This window comes from Equus przewalskii, chromosome 1 (genome assembly GCF_037783145.1).
Source record: "Equus przewalskii isolate Varuska chromosome 1, EquPr2, whole genome shotgun sequence".
NCBI classification, from domain to species: Eukaryota; Metazoa; Chordata; class Mammalia; order Perissodactyla; family Equidae; genus Equus; species Equus przewalskii.
This window is the reverse complement of record NC_091831.1, coordinates 150,637,655-150,663,967: the sequence shown is the minus strand read 5'-3', so window position 1 is coordinate 150,663,967 and position 26,313 is coordinate 150,637,655. Positions and strand designations below refer to the sequence as shown.

General features: G+C 40.4%; 1 long non-coding RNA gene across 2 annotated transcripts; it reads right to left on the bottom strand.

The window, feature by feature from the left end:
• Positions 1-2,813: 2,813 nt before the first annotated feature.
• On the bottom strand, positions 2,814-26,307 carry LOC139084164 (uncharacterized). 2 transcript variants are annotated; one of them, XR_011541530.1, is made up of 6 exons: positions 25,825-26,307; positions 22,262-22,506; positions 20,396-20,450; positions 18,465-18,593; positions 4,099-4,293; positions 2,814-2,944 (listed from the first exon to the last, which is right to left on the bottom strand). It is a non-coding gene; the product is annotated as an uncharacterized lncRNA (long non-coding RNA). The 2 variants fall into 2 exon arrangements; XR_011541526.1 differs by lacking the exon at positions 20,396-20,450 and having other exon boundaries at positions 25,825-26,304.
• Between the last annotated feature and the right edge of the window lie 6 nt (positions 26,308-26,313).

The window sequence follows — 26,313 nt, the reverse complement described above, 5'->3', positions numbered from 1 at the left end:
ACATTCACTCACTCAATTCCAGCCACACTGACCTCCTCTCTACCCTCTAATCCAGGCCCACCGCTGCCTCTGGGTCTTTGAACTTCTCTTCTGAGCCAAGGAAGAGCCTGGCCAGTGCCAGAGGCTAGTTCAAAAGTCAAGTTCTCAGTGAGAACTTCCCTGGCCAGATATCTAAATCCCCCTCATGATTTGTTTCCCTGCTTATTCTTTCTTTATTCTCATTAGGGTTTAGCACTAAATGTTTTACTTATTTCTCTTTACAGTCCGATGCCCAAATAAAATGTTAGCTCAATGGGAGATTTTTGCCTTTTTCACTCTTTTTTGATCCCTGATAGATCACTGATATATCTTTTTTGATTACTGAATGCTGACTATCCAGTAGGCATTGTATAAATAGTCATTGAACAAACTAATGAATAAATAAATGCACAAGTCACTTTTAATAGGCTCTTAACATATTAAGCCTTGCACCTGCCTAAAAAAAACTTTGCTCATACTCTAAAATCATTTTAAACTAAACTAAACAAATTCTCTAAAGGGTAATTAGGATTTTTTCTTCCAGAGACAAATTAGACAATTTCCTACTAACTAAAGAACTCCCTACATGATCACTGGAATTTATGAAGCACACCAAACTGTCAGATTGCACATAAGAGGAGGTGTGTGTGTGCAAAAAAGGGGACAAAAGAGTCATGGGTTTTGGAGAAAGACTAATGTCCTTCAGACCTGAAGATTGGTAAAGGCATGATTGGTGGGCACCAAACTATTTGGTCACTGAGAAACTACAATTAAGAGTTTTGCCAAAACCAAAATACGAGCTAAAGAAATCTCCAAAAAGACAAGAAGCTACTCTCTGGAACCCAGAAGTTGTCCTCCAGAGTCTTTGGAACTTTGGGTATGATTCTCCTTCTAAGATCAACTCTACAACGTTCCATAATATTCATTTCAGAAATTCTCTGTAAATTTCAGGCATCTTTATGATCCAAACTTAGTGAGAGTGTATTAATCATGGATGGTACGTAGAACCTAGAAATAATATATTTTATAAATATTATTGACTAATACTGAATAGAACTTTACAGGGCATTTTAATATGTATTATTTTTGAAGTATGTGAACTCTATTTCTATATTTTACCTTCCCCTCAATCTTTACTACTCACTTTATCTGTGTTTTCCCTGATTATGAATTTTATCTATTTTTGTTTAAATCATATATGGAACAAGGCAAAATGAGCTAGCTAGCTAAATACCGTGGGTGTATATGTACGAGGTTTCATTATCCATATTGTGCAGGTAAGGAAACTGAAACTCAGAGAATTTAGATGAATATGTCCAAGGCCACACACCTCACTAAATTATGAAGCTGAGACATATCAGGAATGATCTGACCCATGCCTTGTCTACCAAACCACACTTCTTTTCTGCAATATGCCATCCAAGCTAGTGTAACGCTTTGACCAAAATGCTAATCCAGTATAAAATATCCCCTTGTATTGTGCTCATTTGCACAAGGCAGTCCCTCCGGTTGTGGTAAGAACTCCAAGTTTTCATACGTGAACGTGGGTTGACCAGTCAGGTTGGCCTCTGTACTTATTCCTGTGATGAACCCAATGCTTTGCACAGTGGAATTCATCTTGACTGACAGCATAGCCACGTGAGTGCACACACACTCATGGAATGCCTCATCTCTCGACCTGGTGCTCTGCCCGTTCTCTAGCCCTCACCATGTGGGCTCCTTATCTGCCACTATTACCATTTTAGAGATTTATTCTATTGTTTCCATTATTCCAAGTTCAAAAAGTGATGACACATGTTTAATGCTTCATGTGGAAACATCAAGCTCAATATCAAAAAAACTAAATAAATTAATGCCCACGAAAATGTAAAATTTTAGTGTCAACATTTATAACTCAAAAAACATGATTTTTGCAGCATCTTGGAATATTGGTTCAAGTGATCACTCAAAAATCACACCTAGCTAAACCACTCTAGCAGAATACCTAAGCAGTGTGTACCTGTGGATAGATATTTTATTGCCACTTACCTCTAAATTTATGGTTCTCGGTCTCACTGTACCTCAGAATCACCTGGGGAGCTTAAAAAATTTTGATGACCAAACTCCATGCCAAACCATTTAAACTAGAATTTTTGGATGTGGGTTCAGCTGAATTTCAGTGTTAGTTTCCTTATTTGACGATGGATAATTAAGTAAGCTACAGTAGCTATGAAGAATCGAAATCAAACGGACACAAATGCTATACAGGTAATTTTAGGCCCATATTGAGAACTACTGCTTTATTCTAGATGAATATGAACTCCAACAGGCATGGATTAGTAAGATCAGCCTCTTTCTCAGTATTCTGAGAGTCCTCAACCTGACCTTGCTCTACTCAATGGAATCATTTTGATCCAACGTGAATATGAACTAGAATGTGTACATTATATTAATTCCACCTGTATATAGACGGTCAAGTGATTGCAATGCTGGAAAGAAAAGTTCAGCTCTCGCTGCCTTGGAAAATGCCCAACAATCTGTCCTGCAGAAAGGTTGAAATGTCAAATAATGTAGCTTCCTACAAAACTGAATTAGAGCATGACCTCAAATGTTAATATATTCAGATCTTTCCTCTGCCCTTAGAAGGTCAAATACTCACAACAGTCATAAAATCTACACTGCCCTATCCTCCCAGGATTTCTGAGGCTGCAGCAACAAATTACACAATTAAAGAAAAAGAAATCTCCTATTGAAGGAAAGTTACAGTCGAAGAGGAAGGAAGACTTTACGAAGATGCAGCTCAACAGAGAAATGTGTCCTTGATACCATATTAATGTTTAATGGTTGTGCCATTCTTTACAACTTACAACAGTCTTTTGCCTCTGTCAATTGACTGGATCCTCACAATAGTTGTACTTGGTGACTAGTACTCCCATATTTCCATTTTCTATAAAGGAAATAGAGATTACAAGAGGTTAAGTGACTCATCCAATGTCAACAGCACAGCTAAGACCTGAACTCAGGTCTTGTTCAGGAAATCTTGAGCCCTTCCGAGTGCCTTTCCCTATGTGTGGGAAGGCGTCAATGCTTCTGGAACAGGTTTTCTGTTAGATACTACCTACAATAACACTTCCTTCCCACACCACGTAAATGCAAAATCTGTTTTTAAATTTTATCAATACATTATACCACTCATAAGTCAGAAGGAATAAATTCATCCACTAAAATAATGTTTTTCATTAGAGATTATTGAGCATTTTCTATTCTTTATTTTCATTCACAACAGTTTATAACCAACAGCTGCACCGTAGAACCAGTTTGGGGCAGATTCCTTAAATGCCAGATAGAAATTTTTTTGAGACTATTTTTCTCAGTATTGTCTCTACAGTCAGTCAAATAAACTGTAATAACTATGAAAAATCTAGCCAAACATGAATGCAATCATCCCCGGAGACAATTCTGAGTCAAATGAAGAGGCAGACAACTAAACGAAAGACATAAGAACTCTCTGGCTTTTCACCTAAAAATCCGACATGACAAAAGATATACTAATGGTAACCCACATAAAAGGCAGTACTTTGAGCAATAGTGATGAATATGAAACCCAGTCAATGCCCCATTTTAAATAACATCTGTGACTCTTTGTAATCCATAATAATAAAATTACTCTTTTTGGTTTGTGTTCTTCTGTAGAGGAGAAGGGGGAAACAGCGCTCAGAGCAACAAGATGGCAGGAACACCCTCTCCTTTCATATTAATCCCCAAAATAGCAGTCAATTTTCACAGAATCAAACAGCCAAATGAAGACTGGACAGAATACAAAACCAGGGGCAACAGAAAAGCAGATGCTTTGGCGAGAAGGCAGCCGATAAATGTTGGTTTCCCAGGATTTTGATAGCAGGAGTGTTTATCTTATTGAAAGCAGAGTCTAATTGAATAAAAGAGTTTTTAAAATAGTGGGCCATTAATTAGACGGCATGGGGTAAAGCATGGATTCAGTAATGTAGGAGGCTTCGGGGAGCCACAGGCAGCTCTCATCGATTCTGTCAGGGTGCCAGAGGAACAAGAGAGCCGAATGTTTTGCCTCTTCTGGAAACCTACCTGATACATTTGGAAGTGGCTTCCCCATGCATTGCCTCTGTTCAAATCATCCCATAATTACTCTGGCACTGTAAGCTGCGAACTTGGCGGGCTCTGAGAGATATCAGATGTTTTTCTCATGCTTGCTGAACCTCTCTTAGACAAATTTTGCATTGTTTTTTGTGTCAGTTTTATCGTGGAACATCGTGTTGCCATCTGGGAAGAAAAACAACATGGTAGAGGAGCAGCTGGTGAATGGCAATGGCCAAATAAACATTGGCAGGCACCCGCCATTAGGTGAGATAACAGGGATGGGTGGCCGCCAACACCAACGATCCCTCACCGCTGGAACATCTTTCACTGTCCCCTTCTCTCTTATCTTCATTCAAATTCATGGCAATTTTTCATTCAGAGGCTCAAGCTCTCCAAGTGTCAGGTGTTGGGCTTTCCCATCTCTATCCTGGAGGAACAAGATAGGGTGGGGAACAAGTGCCCCACCAAATGAATTTCTCTCCCTGGGCACGACAATGGGCTTCCTGAAGCAAGGAAGAAGCTTCTGACACCTTAGCAGAAAGGCTGCCCTGAGGAATGGGAGGATACCAAAACCCTCACCAAGCTTTCAACCAATTTGGCAGCCTTTATTTTGGTCACTTCCAGCATCACAGGTATTTGTGGCTTTCAAATCTTTAAATCTTTTAAGGACCATATATATGGTAAACAAATATAAATAATACTAAGAGGCAGGACAGCAAGGGCAAGTAAGTTACATCTGATTAACAAGGTTATACCTCATTCTTTCTTATTTCGAAGATATAATTTTTCCATTGCAACATTTCTGAAATTGAGATGCATAGATGCCTAGAAAAATGTCTGACGACCTCCAAGCAGCTGAGGAAGTTGTGAAGTGCCAACAGTCATTATTGCTGCACGTGTACAAACTGGTGAGCTTTCATCCAGCCACTCAGTTGTGTTATTTCTATTGTTGCAACCAACACGGTTGAATTTTTAACTTAAATTTGGATTGCAAGTCGTGGCTTAAAATATCTTCAAAAGATTATATTGTAAGAGAGCATTAATTTTTTTTAAGTTGTTCAGTTTATAGGAATTTCTTACAGGCAATATGATCAGAAGCTTTAGAAATTGCTGAATCACTCAAAATAACTCGAAATTTTTAATTTAGTAGAGGTTGGAACAATGAGCATATGTGTCATGGAGACTGACCTTCAGCTAGAACATCTATCTGACAAAACCTTCTGACTGACTTTCAATACACAATTCAATTAAGGGAAAATTATATATATACCACATATATAATATATTCAATATATTATATACGTTCAATATATAATTCAATTAAGGGATATTACATATAATGTAATTAATATAAACTTTATATATATTTACCTTAATTAAATTATATGTTGACTATAATATATATTGAACATGTATTTTATATATATATTTCATATATAAATCAATTTAGGGAAAAGTTTTATATATATAATATATATAGTGAGTATATATTAATTATATATATATTGTTTTTTCAGGTATATATGAATTTAACCAAAAAGGAAATCGAAATTCAAATGAAAATCCTGGAATTCTCAGTAAGATTATACTCTAAGTCCTAAAAAGGGTGAGGTTACAAGCACGAAGAGCAGTGTACACCCCGCCCATTTATAAAGGCCAGTGGCTAAGAATCTTTGAATGCTGGAGTGTAAAAGGCTTAAACACAAAGTGATAGTTACAAAATGACATGAAATTATATGCAAAATTGATTATAAAGAAAAATCATACATAAAACCTATGTATAGGTGCTGACCCTGTGACCGAGTGGTTGGGCTCGCACACTCTGCTCCTGCAGCCCGGGGTTTACCAGTTCGGATCTTGGGTGTGGACCTACACAGGGCTCACCAAGCCATGCTGTGGCAGGTGTCCCACATAGAACTAGAATGACTTACAGCTAGGATATAAGACTATGTACTGGAGCTTTGGGAGGGAAAAAGAAAACAAAAAGAATCTATGTGTAGTTATTATACTGTTTCTTCTACCACCAAAAAAAAAAATTGATGGTGATGTTAGAGGAAATATGCTAACTTTCCAAATTTTGTTGGGGAGCACGTAATTTGTCACTTCGTTTTAAATGTAAGGTCCTAAGAGCCCACAGCTCACTTTTGACAGAACTCAAACTAGAAATTATGAGCAAAGTGGGGGGACTTCATAAAAGGGAGAATGGGACAACGCGACACTAAATGTCACACTCTAACCTATGGGATATGTCAAATTAGGACTAGCCAGTAACTCTCCTTAAACAACATTAGAACAAGTTTTCTGGAAAACTCCTTGCTACCAAATCCATCCTCATTTATAAGTCTATGATTAAATATGATCAGAAAGATAGCTGGCAAAATCTAAGAGAGACCAAAACATAAAGAAACTTCTAAAAGCCTGTTTAGATTCATTTCAACATTATTCATGAAAAAAGTCAGTCACTCGGAATGTTTCAATACATAATATTATTTGTGTGTAGCCACATTCTTTTGTTAATGTGCTATTCATTCTTTTGAAATCTTCCAGGTAAGAACGTGACAATTGTTATTACCCTGATTTGAGCTCCAATGACATAAATTGAGTCAGTCTTTCATTATATTGTTAATTCAGAAATTTTGAGATCATAATCTATTAGTCCAAAATCCTTAATCTGGGAACTCAATAAGATTTTTGCCCACAGACCACTCTTAATCAACTTTTATAAGAAATTTTACCCTAGAGCAGCAGGGAAATACGTTCTGAAGTAAACCCAGTATTGGCTAAAAGAAGCTGCAGGCATTTCTTCTTCCCTTCTTGAGCATCTACTATGGATGTAACAGTAGATGGACTCTGTAATGAGACCAAGAAAGGTCATTCTTGGCCCCATTTTACCGATGGAGAAATTGAAGCTTAGAAATGGTAAATAATTTGTCCAAGTTCAAGCAAAAACCCAGAGAATCTGTCTCTAAGGCCTATGACCTTAACTGCTACACTGTGATGCAAGGTGTTCAATATTTAAGTACCAAATCAGTAGCATATAACTGCTATTGTGATTTAGAAGTCAGTTAAAGTAGGTCAGGTAGGTTTCCTAGAAGAGCTGGAAACTCAATAGGGCCTTGTGGGATAAGTAAGCTTGGTAAAAGTAGATTTTGTCAAAGAGTCAGCAAATAAGCAAATAAAACTGAAAAGACTATTGGAGGGAATAGCTGGAGTTTCATAAAAGGCCTGTAAGAGAAGAAACTGGAATTGGAATTACATGCTGGCCAAGGCAGTGCAAATCAATTTGTAAACGATGGATGTCTCGCTGGAAGGCTTCCAGGGAGACATGGCAATACAGACAGGAAGTAGCCCCCACAGTGATGAGTAAGTCAGTGCCTTCCTGAGAAGGGTAATAGCCTCACTGTTCACTGGGGCCCAGATGACAGAATGCGAGAAGGCGACAGAGCTAATATGATCATTGCATGAAAAATTAGAGCATATAATCACATGGATATTTTTCACCCCAAAAGACAGGATCTTGTCACTTAACAGGATCAATGAAGAAAGAAGCATATCCTTGGCCACTAAGAAGCACCCGGAGCAGCTGTATCTCTGCCTTATTGAGAGTGAGGTGATTTTGACACGGCTACAGGTTTATCTTCTGACCCACCAGAAGGTCCCTGTTAGCAGCAGAATTTCATCGGAAGAGTAAAACATAATCATGAAGTACCCCAAGCTCCAAGGATGCAACCACAGGGCTATGTAAATTAAAAGGCTATGTAAATTAAAACTCAGGCTTTCAGGAGCCCAGCCTTCGACGTCTAGGGTAGGAAAAGCTTGTCACATCGACATTAACAAAAGGGGCACAGTGAGTCAGAAAACCTCAGCCGAGTATCCTATCACCAGTATAAACCAAAAAAGATTCTACCATTGCACACTTACCAACAAAGCCAGGCCTGGGATGGGACGTGGGTATTGGGGGTGGGGGTCCTTGCCACAACGTGGGCATAGGTGGGAACCCTAAAGGCTACAGAATCTGTTTAAATATAGAAGACAATTTACTCTGACCTCTAAATGGACTGCATGGGGCAATGTCAAGTGCCTTAGGCCCTCAGAGAGGGAACCTAAACTTTGGGAAAGCAAATGAAAAAAACATAAGAACCATTGGACCCGACAATGAACTCCTTAAAGAAGGGGATAATATTTTACTTATATTCCCAGTACCAAGCATGAAGCCCAGCATATATTAAAAGTTTAATAAACATTTGGTGGCTAAAAAGAGGCATGATGTCCCTTCTAAAACTCTGTGAGACACACTAGAGACAGAATAAGCCTTACCAAGGGATAAAATGGACATCAGTTAGATGATATTATCTGAGCAGGGCAGGAGGCCCCCTCTTTCACTGAACTTCTCCAGCAGCCCTCATGGCAGGCTCACATGTGGCCATTAGAGGATCATTCTCAGTGGGGGTGGCAAGCTTATGAAGGACTAACATTGAACTGATGTCACTCTATGAAGCATTACTGGCATCAGTAGCCTGTTCTGGAGATGTCAAAAGCAAGTGAGGACAGAAAAGAAAAAGAAAAAGAGAAAAATAAAGTGCTGAAAAGAAACCACCTACTTAATTTCCCTTGAACTCCAAATAGAGAAGACCGTACCGTTTGTAACATACATGCACCGTATTTGAAAGCAGTAGTAACATTTGCCTTCTCTATCCCTAAGCCTGCCCCCTACCCCCTTTTGTACTCTGTCTTTCCTTTCAATTGCTCCTTAAGCTGAGCTCCAGGAGAACCCATGTGCACAGGCTCTCAGTAAAAATAGGCTCAGTCAAGGTAAGTAAAACTCCTGGCTCTGGGTCTTTCTATCCCCTTTCATTCAGGCTACCTGTCATTTATTTGCTCCATCAAATATCAAAGCCTATTACATAGCTACAATAACTAAAATGCTATGGTGATCCAGCTATTCCACTGCTGGGTATTTATCCAAAGAACTTGAAAACGCAAATGCATAAAGATACATGCACCCCTATGTTCATTGAAGCCTTATTCACAATAGCCAAGACTTGGAAGCAACCTAGGTGCCCATCAAGGGATGAATGGATAAAGAAGATGTGGTATATACACACGATCGAATACTACTCAGCCATAAGAAATGACGAAATCCAGCCATTTGTGACAACATGGATGATTTTGAGGGTATTATGCTGAGTGAAATAAGTCAAAGGGAGAAAGTCAATACCATACGATCTCACTCATAAGTAGAAGATTAAAACAAACAAACACGTAGCAACAGAGATTGGATTGGTGGTTACTAGAGGGCAAGGGGGGAGCGGGAACACCAAAAGGGGTGATTTGGCTCACATGTGAGGTGATGGACTACAATTAATTTTTGTGTGGTGAACATGATGTAAGCTACACAGAATTCGAAATATATTACGATGTACATCTGAAAGTTATATAATGTTATAATCCAATGTTACTGCAATAGAAATAAAAATAATAAGTAAAAAAATAAATAAAATGCTATGGCACTGGCATAAGAATAGACAGAAAAAAAGTCATTAGATGGCTTAGAAATAGAAAATAGCGTTTATTAAAATTTATATATTGTAAATGTGCTAACCCAAATCAGCTTCAGCAATTAATATTACTGAAATACTTAGTTTTGGCTTTTAAATCTATTTAGTTCCTAGTTTATTCCAAAGATAAGTGCAAAAATATAAAGCACAGAAAGCTGAAGAAAATAAAAAGTAATTTTATCAATTCTCTGGCTTTTTAAGCTTTAATGTTAGACAAGAAATTATAGAAAAAAGTTAAATTTGACAACATAATACTTTGTCTTTATATAATAAACATCTAATTGTTTCAGTAACAGTACCTTAATTTTCCTTTGGGTGAACAGTGCTCCCTCTTGGCTGATTTCGGTCTCTCTCCATCCCTTCAAACACAGATGATCAAGGGAAGCCTGGCCAATCCCATGTTCTTTATCACCAGGCAGAATGGCTGTTTCAAGAATGGGTACACGGCCGTGTCCACCCAGTGAGACTCAATTTAAGAGACTGTACCAGAATGCCTGAGAAAGAGAACCCTCCCTCACTGGGGTGACTGAGAGGGCTGAATCTCTGCCTGGTCATCTGCCACCAACAGAAAAGGTGTGCCTGAATTAGGTCAATCCAGAAAAAACTCAAGCTGAGAGATGGACAGATTCTGAGTCTGGATGATGCTAATAAGTCTCTCAACTCAGTTCTACCTGAAGACAGTTCCCTGGAGCCTTCAGTGAGCCAATAAATTCCCATTTTTGTTAGGCTACTTTGAAGCGGCTCTGTGTCTCTTATAACTACAAAGCGTTAAATCTCAAAATGAGGGGAAAAAATATAATATATGTTGCATAAGGGTGATAATTTTATGAATATATAAATTACTCATAAAAATTGATAAATATTTTACTTCATAGAAAAATGAACAATTTAATAAAAGGACAAAATGACTAATAAACTTGAAAATTTAAAAATACTCAAAATTAATAATCAAAGCAATACAATTAAAGCATATTTTAGGTATCGTTTCTCACTTAAAAAGTTTAGCAAAAAGTGATAATCATCGAAAATGGCAGCAAAAAGGAGAAAAGATAAGCGTTCTCAAGCACTGCTTGAGTCTGTACGGACACTTCTGTTGGTTCGAAACCTCAGGAACTCCCCAGATGAAATCTGAAACTGGCCCATACAAGGGCAAGAGACAAGGAGCGACTGAAGGAAGAGGCAGACCACTCCAGGTTGGTAGGTGGCAGATTTAATAAGCAAGGGAACTTATATACAAAGCTTGTCTTGGGTGGCCACAAGATCTCCAAACCCGCCTGCCAGGATCTTGAAAGTTTATATAGAGGCCTTACCAGGGGTCAGCCACATGTTCAGTCTTGATGGTCTCAACAACACATTGCTCTCTCGAGTGGGAATGATGGGCAGAGTGTACATTCCAAGGACAGGGTGAGGAACTTCTGTCTGACCAGGTCCAGCTCATGGGTCAACAAGCAGTCACATCCTTTCAATGACCTCCTCCAACAATTTTGTAAAGAACTATTGGACAATATATATATACAGACACTTAAAGCCTCCAAAACTATGCTACAATAATTCCACCGTTACTAATCTATCCTAAGGAATAATCTGAAATAGAGATAAAACATTATGTATAAGAAACTGCAAAACTCATGTCATTAAAAATGACATTTACAAAAACTTTTAAAAGCATAGTAAAATATTTTCATTGTGTCCTTAAGTCAAAAAAGCAGCAAAAAAACTTGCATTTATAATATGATTGTGACTAAGAAATCATGTGAGCAGAGAAAAAATAAAGGAAGAAAGTAAACCAACGTTGATAGTGACTATCACTGGGTGGTTGAGTGATATTTCTTTTCTTTGTGTTACTTTTCTGCATTTTCCAAATTGCCTATAATAAGTCTAATCTTGGTAATCAAAGGAAATTTTAAAAGTTCTTTTTAAAAAGTTACTTGCCTCTTTGTCTCATTTTCTTAGAAGTATACGGACTCTTGGAGGGTGCAGAATGTCACAGATTCAAAGGGTACACTAACTGGAAGGGATTTCAGAGGTGATGTGGATCGACATGTCTGCTAACACAGCATCTCTGACAGACAGTCGTTCCTTTATTTGAAGCCCTACAGTGACAGAGGGAGGGGCAAGGCACAGAGCTCATTCGTCTTCAAGAGGGCTCATAGTTCTAAGTGATGGAGGGGCCCCCCTTACATTGACTCAATGTCTTATGCTGAATTTCCTTATGTTGACTTGCCTCTTGGTAACTTCAAATCATTAATCCTAGTTCTACTCTCTGGAGCAACGAAAATCATGTCATGGGAAGATCATGGGTTTATCATCGGGTAGATCAAAGTCTGAATCTGTGCTACCCCTTGTACTAGCATTGCGGGCTCTGGCAATAACTCTGAGCTTCTGTTTCCTCACTTGTGAAATGGAGACAATGATACTGATCTCTCAGCCAAGTTAAAGAGATTCCATGTGTAAAGCACCTAGCATAGATACGCACAGCCAGACCCTGATGGAATGTTAATTCTTTATTCTCTTATCCTGATGGTTAGGCACATTGCATAGAATACAAAAAAACTTCAAAAATGTTTGTTGAATGAATGAATTGTTTCTCAAACAGCTGTGAGTCCACCTATGCAAACAATAATCTACTCAGGTTTCCCCATCGCATCTTTGAGAGCGCAATGAGAGAATGTGAGCTGCTCTATGGAATTTGAGATCCATTATATTTCAGCTTTACTCTGAATTACTAGTTTCAAAAAGAGAGATCTGATTTGTTGAGCTAATGTTCTTCTGGAACTCATGTCGCTGTCAGTGATCGCCCTCCTCTCATAACTACTCATAAACCACCTACTTAATGGCCTAGGTAAGGATTACTCTTACAATGACAATAAAATTACTAGCCTATAGTTTTCAAAATCCTTTTCCTTCTCTTTTTTCTCTGCCTTTGATTGTGTGGCATTTTCTCTGTAACATCTCAGTGAACTTTCAAGAAAAAAAGTGAAACAATAAAAAAACAAGCACTCTTAGTGAGGACCAAAAGGGAATCAGACATCATACTTGTTGGTTCTTTGCATCCTAGGGTGTAAGGTATCAGGGCGTGAAGATCTGAACTTAATTTAACGCACACTGGTGCTCTCTGTTCCCCCCCGCTTCCTTGCAATCTGATTCTATCTTCATATTTTCAGTCCTGCTCTTTTCAGGAGGGTGATCAGCTACTTGGAGCCGACAGGAGCATAACGTGACTTTTGTTTTCTCTGTTAACTGTTAATATTGCACCAGGTGCCCTTGAAAGGAGTCTCATCCCTCTGGACTCCTTTTAGGCTTTCTGGAAAGCCTCTCCTTCTCTGCAAGTTTCTCCAAATGGTTCATACTGGTTTCTGCCCATTGATCTTTGGTCATCTGACTCTGATTTCGTTCTTTTTAGGATAGGAACAGCAAGAGTGATTTTATTTAATATTCTTCTCCTTTTCTTTTTCCTCTGGATATCAAGCGGGTATTTTGTAATTTCCCCAGAACTGCATCTAAGATCAGGGGTGAAGCCTAAAATATGCTAAGATGCCCATATTCTAATATATAGCATATCCCTACAGAGTTTACTAATAGGCATCGGTTTCGAACAAGCCTTACTATCCATCATTCCCACCTCTCCCTGGGCAATGTAAGAGAAGTTAGGTGTTGTGAGGAGGATAGCCATTTAAAGAGAAACTATTCTGTGAGAGACATGGAAAGTAGGTCATCTTATTACCTAAAACCAAGGGACGAGGGCTCAAAGGGAAGTGATGCTAAGAATAGGGGGTGACTACGTGAAGAATGGATGGGCAATTCATTTTCCAGCTGGCAATCTGTTTGGCCAACACATCTGGGCTACCTGAGGCAAGGAGAAGAGAATCAAAGAGCACAGTGAGGCTGGGAGGAGAAGCAGCCATGAAGCTCTCTGCCCCATCATTTGACATGTCATGAATGGATGACTTTCCTAAGGGTCAACAGACAAGGAGAAAAGTTGCTGTGCTCTAGCTGTCTTCCCATACTTCTGGAAAGGAGATCTCAGTTTTGGGGTGGACAACTTTTGGAGGGGCAAAGGGAGTAAAAAAGGTAAAGCCAGATTTCTTGCATCAGGAACTATGTATTAGAAAGGGAAGGACTATGGAGACCCTCAGAAGAACCCACATATGAGACGATCAGCAACTACATGCCTGCCACACAGAAGGCATTAATGATTACCTTGAGCCAACAAATGAGGACAGCTAACCAAGCAGAGAACTCAGCCTCCCCACAGGCAGCTAAATAAGGAAGCATTTGTCCTTGACCCTCTTCTGTACTGCCTGAACATGACAGAAAAACTCCTGGCCAGAAGACTGAGGAGGAAGGATTCAATACTTTGTAGAATAAAGGGGAGAAAAGAATTTACGTATTTTTTTGAGGAAGATTAGCCCTGAGCTAACTACTATCAATCCTCCTCTTTTTGCTGTGGAAGACTTGCCTTGAGCTAACATCCATGCCCATCTTCCTCTATTTTATACATGGGACGCCTACCACAGCACTGCTTTTGCCAAGCAGTGCCATGTCCGCACCCAGGATCCGAACCGGTTAACTCCAGGCCACCCAGAAGCAGAACGTGCAAACTTAATCACTGCGCCACTGGGCTGACCCCTGAAGAAAATAATTTAATTTAAAATTAAAATTTTGAAACAACACAAGACTATTTTAATCATTAAAAGTGACCGGCACATTCTGCAATCTAGCCAACATATTATTAGGGTACCTGCTATTAATTGCATACAATTAGGTATAATGAAGAAGAGCAGTAATTGGAAGCTTATATCCAAATGAGTTGAAATTCCTCAAGAAATATATTTAGTTATATCCTCCCAAGCTTTCGTCTTCTCCTGGAATTAGGACAGCCAGAATATTATTAACTGATGTTCTCTCCCTTTTTCTCCCTTGTCTGGATAATATCGTGGTTGTACCCTCAAAATACCTATGCTTCTAGGTATCCCCTACAGCAGCACAATAAAAATGTCTTGAAAGAACAATCTGAAGTGAGAATCCTCAAAGGGGCCCTATTTGACCTTTGCAGTGCAAGAATTCAGATACGCCAGGGGACCTCTGTGTAGACTGCCCAGGACAATTGCAAGGCCTTCATCAAGGAGCAATCACCGGATGGGGTAGAGATGTGATTACGTAAACATTCAGAGGGAGGGCCCTGGAACTCCTTGGCAGTGTGAAATATGGAGGGAGTTCATCCTGATGGGAGATTCAAGATGCCTGTTGCAGTAGAGGGCCAGGGGTTGATTTTATAGGTCACCATGGGCAACGCCACTTATAACATCTCCCAATCCATTTGTACAACAACTTGTGCCAAATTCCACTAGAAGGGGCAATATAGGGAGTCAAAGCGGTGGAGGGGAGTTATTAAATTAAAATGAATTAGGAAATCAATAGGCACACTAAGAAAATGAAAACTCAAGATCAGATTATTGTAAAAAACAAAAGTTGTAGCTGATGGGAAGAACATTCTTGCCCACTTCTCCAGAGTGAGATTAACAACCTATAGGGTGACATTTATTTCAAGAGTTGTGCCATCATAAGGTAACAACAAATCCTGCAGCCTGCGAGAAAGTTAGCCCACCCCACAGGAACGTCAACCTAAACAAGGATCCTAGAGGGCAAAAGAGCACAGACTGGCACCAAAAACCGTGTTTAATAGACAGTTGTTAAAATGAGAATGAATGGTGGAATAGGAGGACTTTTGGGGGCATCGAAGAAAACGTGAACTGCTCTGAAGACCCTGCCAAGAAAAGGGATTTCATAGATTACATTGATCTGGATTTGAAAAAAGAATACTTTCATCATATTTCCCCCTATTATTTATCAGTCTTACCATTTTGGTTACATTGAATCCCTAGGCTAATTGTGGCCTGGAAGATTTAATAAGTTAAAGTCAAGGTAAGTATTAATGGTTAAAAACTTAGCATTTATATTTTAACTGGGCCCTTCAATATCGTAGACCAAACTCACAAGTAACAGGAATTTCAGGCACCACTACAGGGAGAAGAGCCCTTTGAAGATGGACTGAGTATTTATAAAATTCACACCAATATTGGTAGCCTAGTATTACACATCAATATGCTATTCTTCTACAAAGCTGATGTCTCTGATTGATTTTATCAAGGCAAATATTTTGAGTTTTTCTTTTGCTTTACAATCACTGGTGATGAATTCAAGCTGATCCAACACGTGGCTCAAACTTCCTTGTGACCACTAAATAAATGAAACAGTAGCCTCAGTGCCATAGCTACATGATGCTCAGGTCATGCTGTTCTGATTTTGTTTTTTTGGTGAGGAAGATTGGCCCTGAGCTAATGTCTATTGGCAATCTTCCTCTTCCTGCTTGAGGAAGATTGTCACTGATCTAAGATCTGTGCCAACCTTCCTCTATTTTGCATGTAGGATGCCACCACAGCATGGCTTGATGAGTGGTGTGTAGGTCCACACTGGGGATCCACATCTGCGAATCCCAGGCCACTGAAGCAGAATGCGTGAACTTAACCACTATGCCACCAGGCTCGCCCCATTCTGACTTTTTTTAAGTCTGACATGAAATTTCTTATAGCCCATGAATAAAACAAATTTGGAAAGTTCTACTGCAGAATATTCCAGCTGAATATTTCACATTCAGCTATTTGTTATGAAGCCCTAAAGTGATATTGGAAACCCTAAAGTGAAAACCCATTCTTCATTTTGAACGTTTCTGCATTGTTTGAAAAAAAAGAAGGTGAATCTGCTGCTGCAGGACTAATAAAAAGTTGATACTTACTGCATTCGAAACAAAGCATTACTTATTAGTTCGGAATTCAAAATACCTCGGAATTATAGTACTTTCTGGGAAATGAATGAGGAATTGGACCAAGATGCCATACCTAGTTTGACTAGAGACAGAACAACTGCAAAGCAAATAGCGTGCACTTTCACCCCAATGACCTGGAGAACAATCACAAACAAAATATTCAAGGGCTTAAAACTTAGCTGTGGGAAAATTACTGCAGCTAAATAGAGAAGAGAACACCCATCCCAGGGGAAGCAAGTAGATGGCATGTGGAATGCAATTAACAGCGGTGGCAAAGTACCGTTACGGTTTGTTTCATCCAGTCACTCTGATCAAAGGTAGCTACAATGAGGGAACTGGACTCTCTACTCCAGCATCTGGGGAATTCAGGGATTTCCAGCACAAAGACCCATCAGTTGAAGGGCGATGTGACAGAGGATTCAGGGAGATTGGCTAATGGACAGGGGAATAAATTCTCCCAGAATGCTCCCCGTTGAAACCAGTGGAAATGGAGTCACCCTTCAGATCATCTGTATGCCTGTTTCTTTTTTCCATTTTCAATTTATAATAACAATAACGACCTAGACATAGGACATTTCCTGGGCCTTAATGACTGTCTGAGGTTAATGGCCCTCAACTACACCTCAGGCCATCAACCCCTCCCAGCTGGTCATTAATCTCCAGGAAATATCCTGTTCCAGGGTCATTATTGTTTCAATATCAACTATACCTTAAAAGCTTTATGGATTCTGCAAATACAGATCTCTTGCCAATAGAGGTTATAAAACCTGTTTAGAATTCTGAAATTATCTTGAGTTTGACCTCTCAGAGATGTGTTGTTTGAAACTAAAATTGGCTTAAGAAAACATTCGACTTTATCTTTGTTTATTTACATTTTCTCAGGAATGAGGTCTATTAAATATTACAGGGACCCAAACAAAAATCAATGAATACTGGAAGAAAAAGATCAACTTTACAGGGGAGCACCCTCTCTCCTGAACAGTAGGATAATTCAGCCTTTGAGAACATGATGTTATTTGTGAAAATAGCTCCCTAAAATAGTTTATGTGTGTGTCACCAGAGTACACCCCATGCATAGAATCTTCAAAATATATCCTAATTCTAAAATGTCATTTTTCAGTTTCATAAGACATTCCCCAACTTATGCATTCCTATTATTACAATAAGCATTCTATCCACAGTAGAATATTCCATATGAGGAGAGGCTGCTGAGATGTAGATGAAATACAACTTCTGGAAGGGGCAGCTATTAAGATTCTGAGTCGGGGGGCTGGCCCAGTGGTGCAGTGGTTAAGTTTGCACCCTCTGCTTCAGCAGTCAGGGGTTCACAGGTTCGGATCCTGGGTGCAGACCTAGGACCACTCATCAAGCCATGCTGTGGTGGCTTCCCACATATAAAATAGAGGGAGATTGACACAGATGTTAGCTCAGGGATAATCTTCCTCAAGCAAAAGGAGGAAGATTGGCAACAGATGTTAACTCAGGGCCAATCTTCCTCACAAAAAAGAAAGAAAGAAAGAAAAAGATTCTGATTCAGCAGCGAAGGGGAGGATGGTGCCCAGAAAGCACTGGCGATCTAGAGATCTCGTATAGACAAAAGAGAGGGACAGGGCAAGTGTTTAGAACCAAGGAAATCCAACAAATGCTAATAGGGGCATGCCCCAGTAAGCAGGCAAATCATAGAAACACAGGCTCTTGGGTGGGCTGGACCTTGGAAAAATGTGGAGGCACTGGATGGGCCCCAGCTTTGGGGAAGAATTTAGGGTCAGAGATCCATGCATGGACTTTCTGACAAGAACAGAGTCTAGCTGCAGAATTAGCCCGAACTGTGTTCCCATGTAGACTTGTGACAGAGTTCCAGATCCCAAAACTGAAGAATAAAATAGGATTCTGGTCACAGGAATGAGTACGGGCTCAGGTGCCAGACTGGGAGTGCAGAGACAGAGAAACAGGAAGGCAGGCAGTCCTACCTGGGTTGGATTCCCAAGATGTGTGAGGGAGTGATCCTGGAGCCTGGCACACAGCCGAATCGTGGAGGTGTCGGGCCACGGAGCAGAAAGTCAAAGAGGTCATACACTGCTATCCACTCCAATATTCCACTGCAAAAGGAAAAAAATCCGTTCTTTGAAATGCTATTTGAAGATTTTATTCTAGGTCACATAAATGTGAAAAGTACAAGATGAAATGACTCAAAGTGGGGAGTAGAGAAAAACAATAACTTCCCAGAATTTTCAAAATTAACTCTTTATCATGGGGAAATGAATCATTTCTCTCATAGAAAATGGAATGATGTATTAGTATTTTCCTACTTGACTACTGTTATAACACTTTCTGTAAGCACCAAAGTTGACCTACTAATTGCTACTGGAATATTTTAACAGTGAAATCAGGAAAGTGTAGGACAAAAGATGAATTTGGAAAAGACCCTGAGATAAGGACTTGAGTGTCGATAGTTCTCTTGGAGAACTTCTTAGATGATAGATGATTCTTAAACCCCTCGCCTACTTTTAGAATTAAAGTTGAGCCAAGGCTGGAAGGAGGATTTATTCAGAGGGCTGCGCCGTGAGTCTGTACCCTCACAGGGGAAGGATGGGCGGGCTACCCCTCCCTAGCCTAGTGAGATGGGCGTTTCAAAGGGAAGGATGGCAGTGCTGTTCCTCTCTTGTCTCAAGATAAGTGAGGCAGGCTAAACAATGAACCCCCCAAATAAGCCCATGTCCTAATCCCCTTTGAATATGTTACTGCACATGGCAAGGGGTCTCACAGATGTGATTAAGGATCTTGAAATGGGAGATAATCCTGGGTTATTTACATGGGCTGGAGGTAATCAGAAGGGTCCCTATAAGAGGGAGTGGGCGGGTCAGAGCCAGAGAAGGCCATGTGACAACGGAAGCAAAGGTCAGAGAATCTGAGATGGACCTGAAGATTCTACACGCCTGGCTTTGAGGATGAAGGAAGGAGCCACGAGCCTAGGAGGCAGGTGGCCTCTAGAAGCTGGGAAGGCAAGGAAACAGATTCTTTCCTAGAGCTCCAGAAGGAATACAGCTCTGCCAACACCTTGATGTTAGCCAGTGAGAGCCATGCCAGATTTCTCCCCTCCAGAACTGTATGATAATAAATTTGTGTTGAGCTAAACCACAAAGTTTGTGGTAATTTGTTACAGCAGGAATAGGAAACTAATACAGCAAGACAAGGGTTTTAGGGAGCCCACTAGGAGATCTTCCTATGTGTCTGTGAAGCATAGGGAATACTGGGAACCACGCTCTGACTCTCATCTGGAAAATCCAAGGGCATGGGACAGGTTGGCTAACCGCTTTGACAGCAAAGTAAACAAGTGGGAATTGGTCTGTGTTCCAGAACCTGTTTAAACAAAGAATATGTGAGCGTGTCCTGCCGACACAGGATTATCTTAGGTCTTATTCATGACAGCCACCTGCAAGCCCAGCTTCATGGACATGGGACTTGTGCAGTCACACAGGGACCTGCTTCCAGAAGGAACCCATGCTTGGTTTAATTTCTGCGCCATTGGCTTAAAATTCTTAAGGATTTTTCAGCAAGGTGCCCTGCATTTTCATTTTGCACTGAGTTCTGCAAATTATGTAGCCAGTCCTGGCCATCTAGAAGGGCAGAAGACCAGCAGAGAGAGGCTGGCAGAATGACAAAAGCCTTAGTGGCTGAAAGAGACATAAGTGAACACATGGTTTAGATATGCAATTGCTGGGTCAGGGCTAGAGATTCCAGTCGTGTCGTGATAGCAGTTGGGCAACCTCCAAAAACTTCCTACAAGCAACCACAGGAGAAAGAATGAGGTTTAAACACCAAGCAGGCCTGAGGGGAAAAGGTGCCCGTGCACAACACTACCAGTCAAGTAAAGACTTTAAAGTCCCCTTTCCTCTCTTACCTAGGCGATGTCTGACAGTGTGGCCAGCTTGGCGGGAAGCAGGAGTAGGTGTGCTCTGTGTGGAAAGAGGTAGGTCAACAAGCCCGTTCCCAGTTGCAGCCTTTCCACCTACATCGGCCCTCAGCTCCAGAGGGCAGACACCTCAACTCCACACCAAGTTCAGAGTTTTGATTATTACATGGTACTGGACCCTTTGATTCCTAACTGGGACATTGTATTGTGACTGAAATCAACCAGAAAAAGTCATGGGCTTGCCAAATTTCCATTGGAGAGAAGAATCAGCCCCAATGGAGACAATTTAAAAGAACAATGGAAGACCAAACAATCTATGGGTTGCAGTTGTTCAAGGCAATGGGTATATAGGCCAAGGTGGAGGAGTTTGGGATAAAAACTCTCATGGCGAATTTGGTAGACATTGCTCACCAAGAAGATCTGATATTGCCTTTATTATCCAAACAGAGAATAAATAATATAAAGGGGGAAAACCTCCAATATACAATTTCTAAGAGGAAAAAAAGGCATGATAAAAACTTGAGCCTCCATTCCCAATGGAAATATAAGGTAGTCTATTCCCCTGGGATGTCTGGTCGTAACGCACAGTATGGGCAAGCACTGAGGGCTTCTCAATCCCATCTACCCTGCACTGCCCCAGAATTATCTTTCTCCAATACAATGACCATGTTACTCTTCTACCTAAGTCTCTGATGCCTCTTGGGGTGCTTCGAGACGAAACTCAAAGTCTTGAGCACAAATATGTCGTGCTCCTCAGCTGACCTGGCTGTCCCTCCCCACCCCTTGCCACACACTGTTAGAGCACTGAGCCCCGAACTTTGACACTCACATCCACCTTCACAGTTTTTGCTACATTCATGTTCCCCTGAATAACTGTCTACTTAATATTTTTCAATAAACCAAGTATTGTTTTCACTCAAGTAAATTTATTTTCATTCAAAGCAATGTCTTTAAATCAAGTTTTAATATACTACTTGTAGTTTTACTAAATATTTTACTCCTACTAAAATTAATTTTCAAAGTTAAAAATCTTACCTCTGTGTCCCACCTAATACTATGTTATGCCACCAGTTCTTTACGTAACACACATTGGGACGTGCTACCCTAGACAGAAAACTGCAGTGAATTTTTGACCACTCCCTGAGCACATTGCGCCTTTGAACCTGTTGTTTTCTCTCCTCTTGAAATATCCTTTCCCATTATCTATAAAGTTACTCTCTTCTTTTAGGACTCAACTCAACCTCAAGTCACCTCCTGTTTGAAACTTCCCTAATCATAATGTTAGATGTGCCCCCTCCGTATTCCTAAGCACTTTCCACCTGAATTGACTATAACGTTTATCACATGATGGTGCCTTTTGACATTAAGTACTCTAGTCATCTTTGAGACATCCTATTACCTAGCTCAGTACCTACTGAGTGCTCAGAAAAATGTTTGCTAAATAAGTGAAGAATGATGAAATATATAGGCAAAGCTAAGCTAATTATAATTATCTTATAGTAGGAATATTCCAACATATTACTTCTGTTATGCAAAAGATAACCCAAATCTCAAGGCATGAAAGACTTCTCCATAATTATCAAGTGGGACTACTAAGCAAATTTAAAGGATTGTGTTTCCGGTTTAGGGCAGAAAGAACACAAAGTTAGAAGAATTGAGAAGGGGGTATAAAACTGTATCAAATTTCAGTGTAAATTTTTTACAAAAGTTTGCATGCAGAGTCTCTAGTTAGCCTTTTTAGGAACCATCCATTTAATAATCACTTTCTAATTGAAATTTTTTTAAGTTAAAGCTAGAGAAGCAAACTTGAAATAAAGCAACGAGTGATTAAAGCAGAGACCAAGTGTCAGTTACCTCAGAAGAAACGATCTCACTGAAAATAAAAACTGTATCCCCAACATGCAGGTTACACTGAAAAATGGCTCCATAATACCAGCAACATGTTATAATTGAGGAAATTCCTTTTTCCTATTGCACTTTAGACGGAAGAATGAACCAGAAAACATTGAGGGGCATGGTCTCAGATATGGGAGACTTTCATAATCTTCTTTTTTAATCCCAGTAGAACATTTAATCTCTCTCGTCCTTATTTTCCTCATCTGTAAAATAAAAAGCAGTTGATTGATAGGCTAATGAATAGACATCCAAAAATGGTAAAAGTGCATATTTTTAAATATTTTGGTTATGCCTGAAAAATAGAGTGACTACACAAACACATTCTTTGAAGTGCTTCCATTTGGGGAGAAGGTGGGAGAACAAGCTGAATGCTCCTAAATTGGGCCGCAGGTAAACATGTGTTGAATGCCTCGTGTAGACTGAGTCGTGCCCCTCCAAAATTCATATGTTGAAGTCCTAATCCCCAGGACCTCAGATTGGGACAGTATTTGGAGAGACAGCCTTTAAAGGATGTAATTAAGTTAAAATGAGGTCCTTAGGGTGGGCCCTAATCCTATATGGCTGGTGTCTTTGTAAGAAGAGGAGATTAGGACGCAGACACACACACATGGATGACCACGTGAGGACACAGGGAGAACACAGCCATCTGCAAGCCACGGAGAGAGGCTCCGGAGAAACCAACCCTGCCCACACCTCGATCAGGACTCACAGGCTCCAGAATCGTGAGAAAATACATTTGTGTTGTTTAAACCAGCCAGTCCGTAGTACTTTGCTATGGAAGCCCTAGGAAATTAATATAGGCCCTCTCCAGCCCTCAAGATGAGATGGCTATGTAAACAGATAAATAGGTTGGTAAGAATGGTAAGGTGAAGCAAATTATGAATATTATCAGCTCAGCAGAATTTCATGCAGTGATTGAAAGGACAATTATAGAAAGTAGGTAGCAACCTGGAAAATGTTTATAAAAAATATTAAGTGAAAAGGCAAAACACAACAATATATCTATTCTATGAGAGCTATAAAAGATGGTTTGTTAATAGACAAAAAATAGAAGAAAACTTGGAAAAAGACAGAGTTTTTGCTCTGAGGTGAGATCCTTGATGAACTTTCTTTCCTTTTTTTTTTTTTTTTTTTGATGAGGAAGATTGGCCCTGAGCTAACATCTGTGCCAGTCTTCCTCTACTTTATATGTGTGACCCTGCCACAGCATGGCTTCATGAGCGGTGTGTAGCTCTGGGCCCAGGATCCAAACCTGCAAACCCCAGGCCACCGAAGCAGAGCACATGAACTTAATCACTACACCACAGGGCCGGCCCCAGAACTTTAATTTTTTTTTAGTTCTTTATTGCTATTGTAATAGCAATGATGCAATAAGTTTAAAAATATTTAATTTTATAAGAAAATATATAAACTTTTTGCCAGTTCAAGCTACCATAGTTTATTGGATATTAAAGAATAACAATATTAACTAATGGTATACTCTCTCTTTTTTTTCCCTTCACATTTCAGTTTAGTTCAAGGTTCTGCTTTTGAGAAAGCTATTCTGAGAAGTATTCTGAAAGGAAATTCAGACATTTTATGAGCCTAAAGATTATACACAAAAATTCTCTAAAAATAGGTAAGGACAGGAGGAAAATAGTGTACTTGATTCTGTGTTCAAAAAACAACGATCTAGGGACCAGCCCTATAGCCAAGTGGTTGAATTCACCCGCTCTGCTTTGGTGGCCCAGGGTTTCACTGGTTCGGATCCTGGGCGCGGACATGGCACCACTCATCAGGCCATGCTGAGGCAGCGTCCCTCATAGCACAACCAGAGGCACTCACAACTAGAATATATACATCTATGTACTGGGGGGCTTTGGAGAGAAGAAGAAGAAGAAGAAAAAAAAGATTGGCAACAGATGTTAGCTCAGGCGCCAAAAAAAAAAAGCGATCTAAAATGAGGTTCTAGAGTCTTGGCTGGCTAGAAGCCTCAAAACTGGGTTCATTTATAAAAATATCCAAGAAGAATTTGCCAAAGTGAAGTGAGGCCAAGCAAGGGGAGCCAAAGAAATAGCTCTCCATCCATGCCAGGCAGCAGGAGGGGCCAGCGCCCGGGCAGCTCCATTGAGGGCTCATGCACCTGGCCGGTCCCCTCCCAGCAGAGGGATGAAGGCCCAGCAAACAGAGCCTGAATGCCCAGCCTGGCGAAAGAGAGGGTGTTTTCACTACAGAGTTCCACACAAAGGCCACTGCGTTGCTGGCAGCAATGCAGCAAAACCTGACATCGCTCAGCGACTCTTCAGCGCGGGGCAGGCACGGCATGGAAAAGTTAACAAGGTGAAAACAGCTGCTCTACAGCTGCACTGGGTGTTAATCAAGCCACCTCCTGAACAGCAGGAAGGCTTATATCAAGGACCTTAATTTGCCCCCAAGGCCCTGTTTTTACCTTGATTTAACAATTCTCACTAATAGCAATCTGTTGTCCTCACCCCATACAAGGCCCCAACCTTGGGGTTCTGCTACTCCTACAGCTTGCCTTTGGTGCCCCTCAAGGAGAAAAGCTCCCCAGGAAGAAGACAGAGCTTTATTTTTATCCCAGTTAAAGTCCCTATCCAATCCATTAATAGCTACGATAACCTTGGTCCAGGGCATTTCCTGGAGAAGCTATAACCAGCTGGGGTTAATGAACTCTCCCTACCATTAATTCCTGGGAGAGGCCATTGGCCTGAATTGTTACTTAATTACTCTTCTGTATACAGCTTCATAAAGCAATGAAATGCCTTCTTTCAGGAAGAAGGGAGATGGTAATGGGGGTCATCAGAGGCCATTAATTTTACAAATAGTTTGTTAGAAACTACAGTATGTTAAGAAGTCACTCTGGCTCACAAATCAACTCAATGTGGTCCTTATTAAGTCAAGATCCGAAACTTCCCAGGTTTCCATGGCTCGCACACACAAGAAGTTACAAATAGTGCAGAATCTGGCCAAAATGTACAAACTCAGGTATGCAGAAATATGCTCTTCGCATTCTGCAACTGATCATATCATCCTTTCTAGCTTCTATGCCTCAGGTTGGTAGAAAAGAGTCAAGGAGGTCAATTCCAGATATCATAGACGTTTCTGAGTTAAAAATCTCTTTGGGGTAATTTCTCCCTCTTTTAGGGAGATTTTCCTCTCCAGAGCTCTCTTCTTCCCCAGGACAGTGGCAGGTGCAGGGAAAGCTACGTATCCTTAAGGCATCAAAGGAATAGCTTTGGGTTTCATGCCTCCTCTTGGTCATCCTGGATCTACTGGCCTTTCGGGTTGCGTGCTGGCCCATCCCGCTGATGACCATGGACCTTGCTATTGCTGGTGATTGTGAGGCCTGCGGATTCTGTGTCCACCTCAGCACGACGTAAGGTCTCCAGTTCACTAGGCCTCCTAACATCTACACCACACTTTGGGGTCTGGGAACGCCCAGCTGCTTTCTCTGCATCCTCTATTTAAAATAGCAACAACTTCCCTCCCATGTAAACAATACTCACTACTTTTCATCTTACCTCCTTCACTAATTTATTTCTTCATAGCATTCTCTTCTTTTATCACACCAAATAAAATAAATTTACTCATTTACTTTGTTCCTAGTGTTACCCACCCACACATACACACACACTCTAAAATGGAATTTCTGTGAGGGCAGGTCCTCTTTTGCCGGTTTTTTCACTCTCTCTCCCTAGTGTTTAGAACTGTCCCTAGCATTCATAGGTGCTCTTTCAATGTTTCAAGGTTTTTAGAATGAATGAGTGGTTAGTTGGCTATATTATGGGATTAGACTGCTAGCCTTAGGACCCAGAGTTCCCATATTAGTCACACATGGGCAGGGAGGGAGCTCAATCTGCCAGAGAAATAAAAGATAGGGTCTACCCCTTCATACTGCCCAGAAATCAGATCCATTGAACCTACTGCTACCAAGCGTAGACTCAGCCATGAAACACACAAACCCATGGAGGCTCTGAACTCTGCACAAATGGTGAGAAACCATTGCCTCC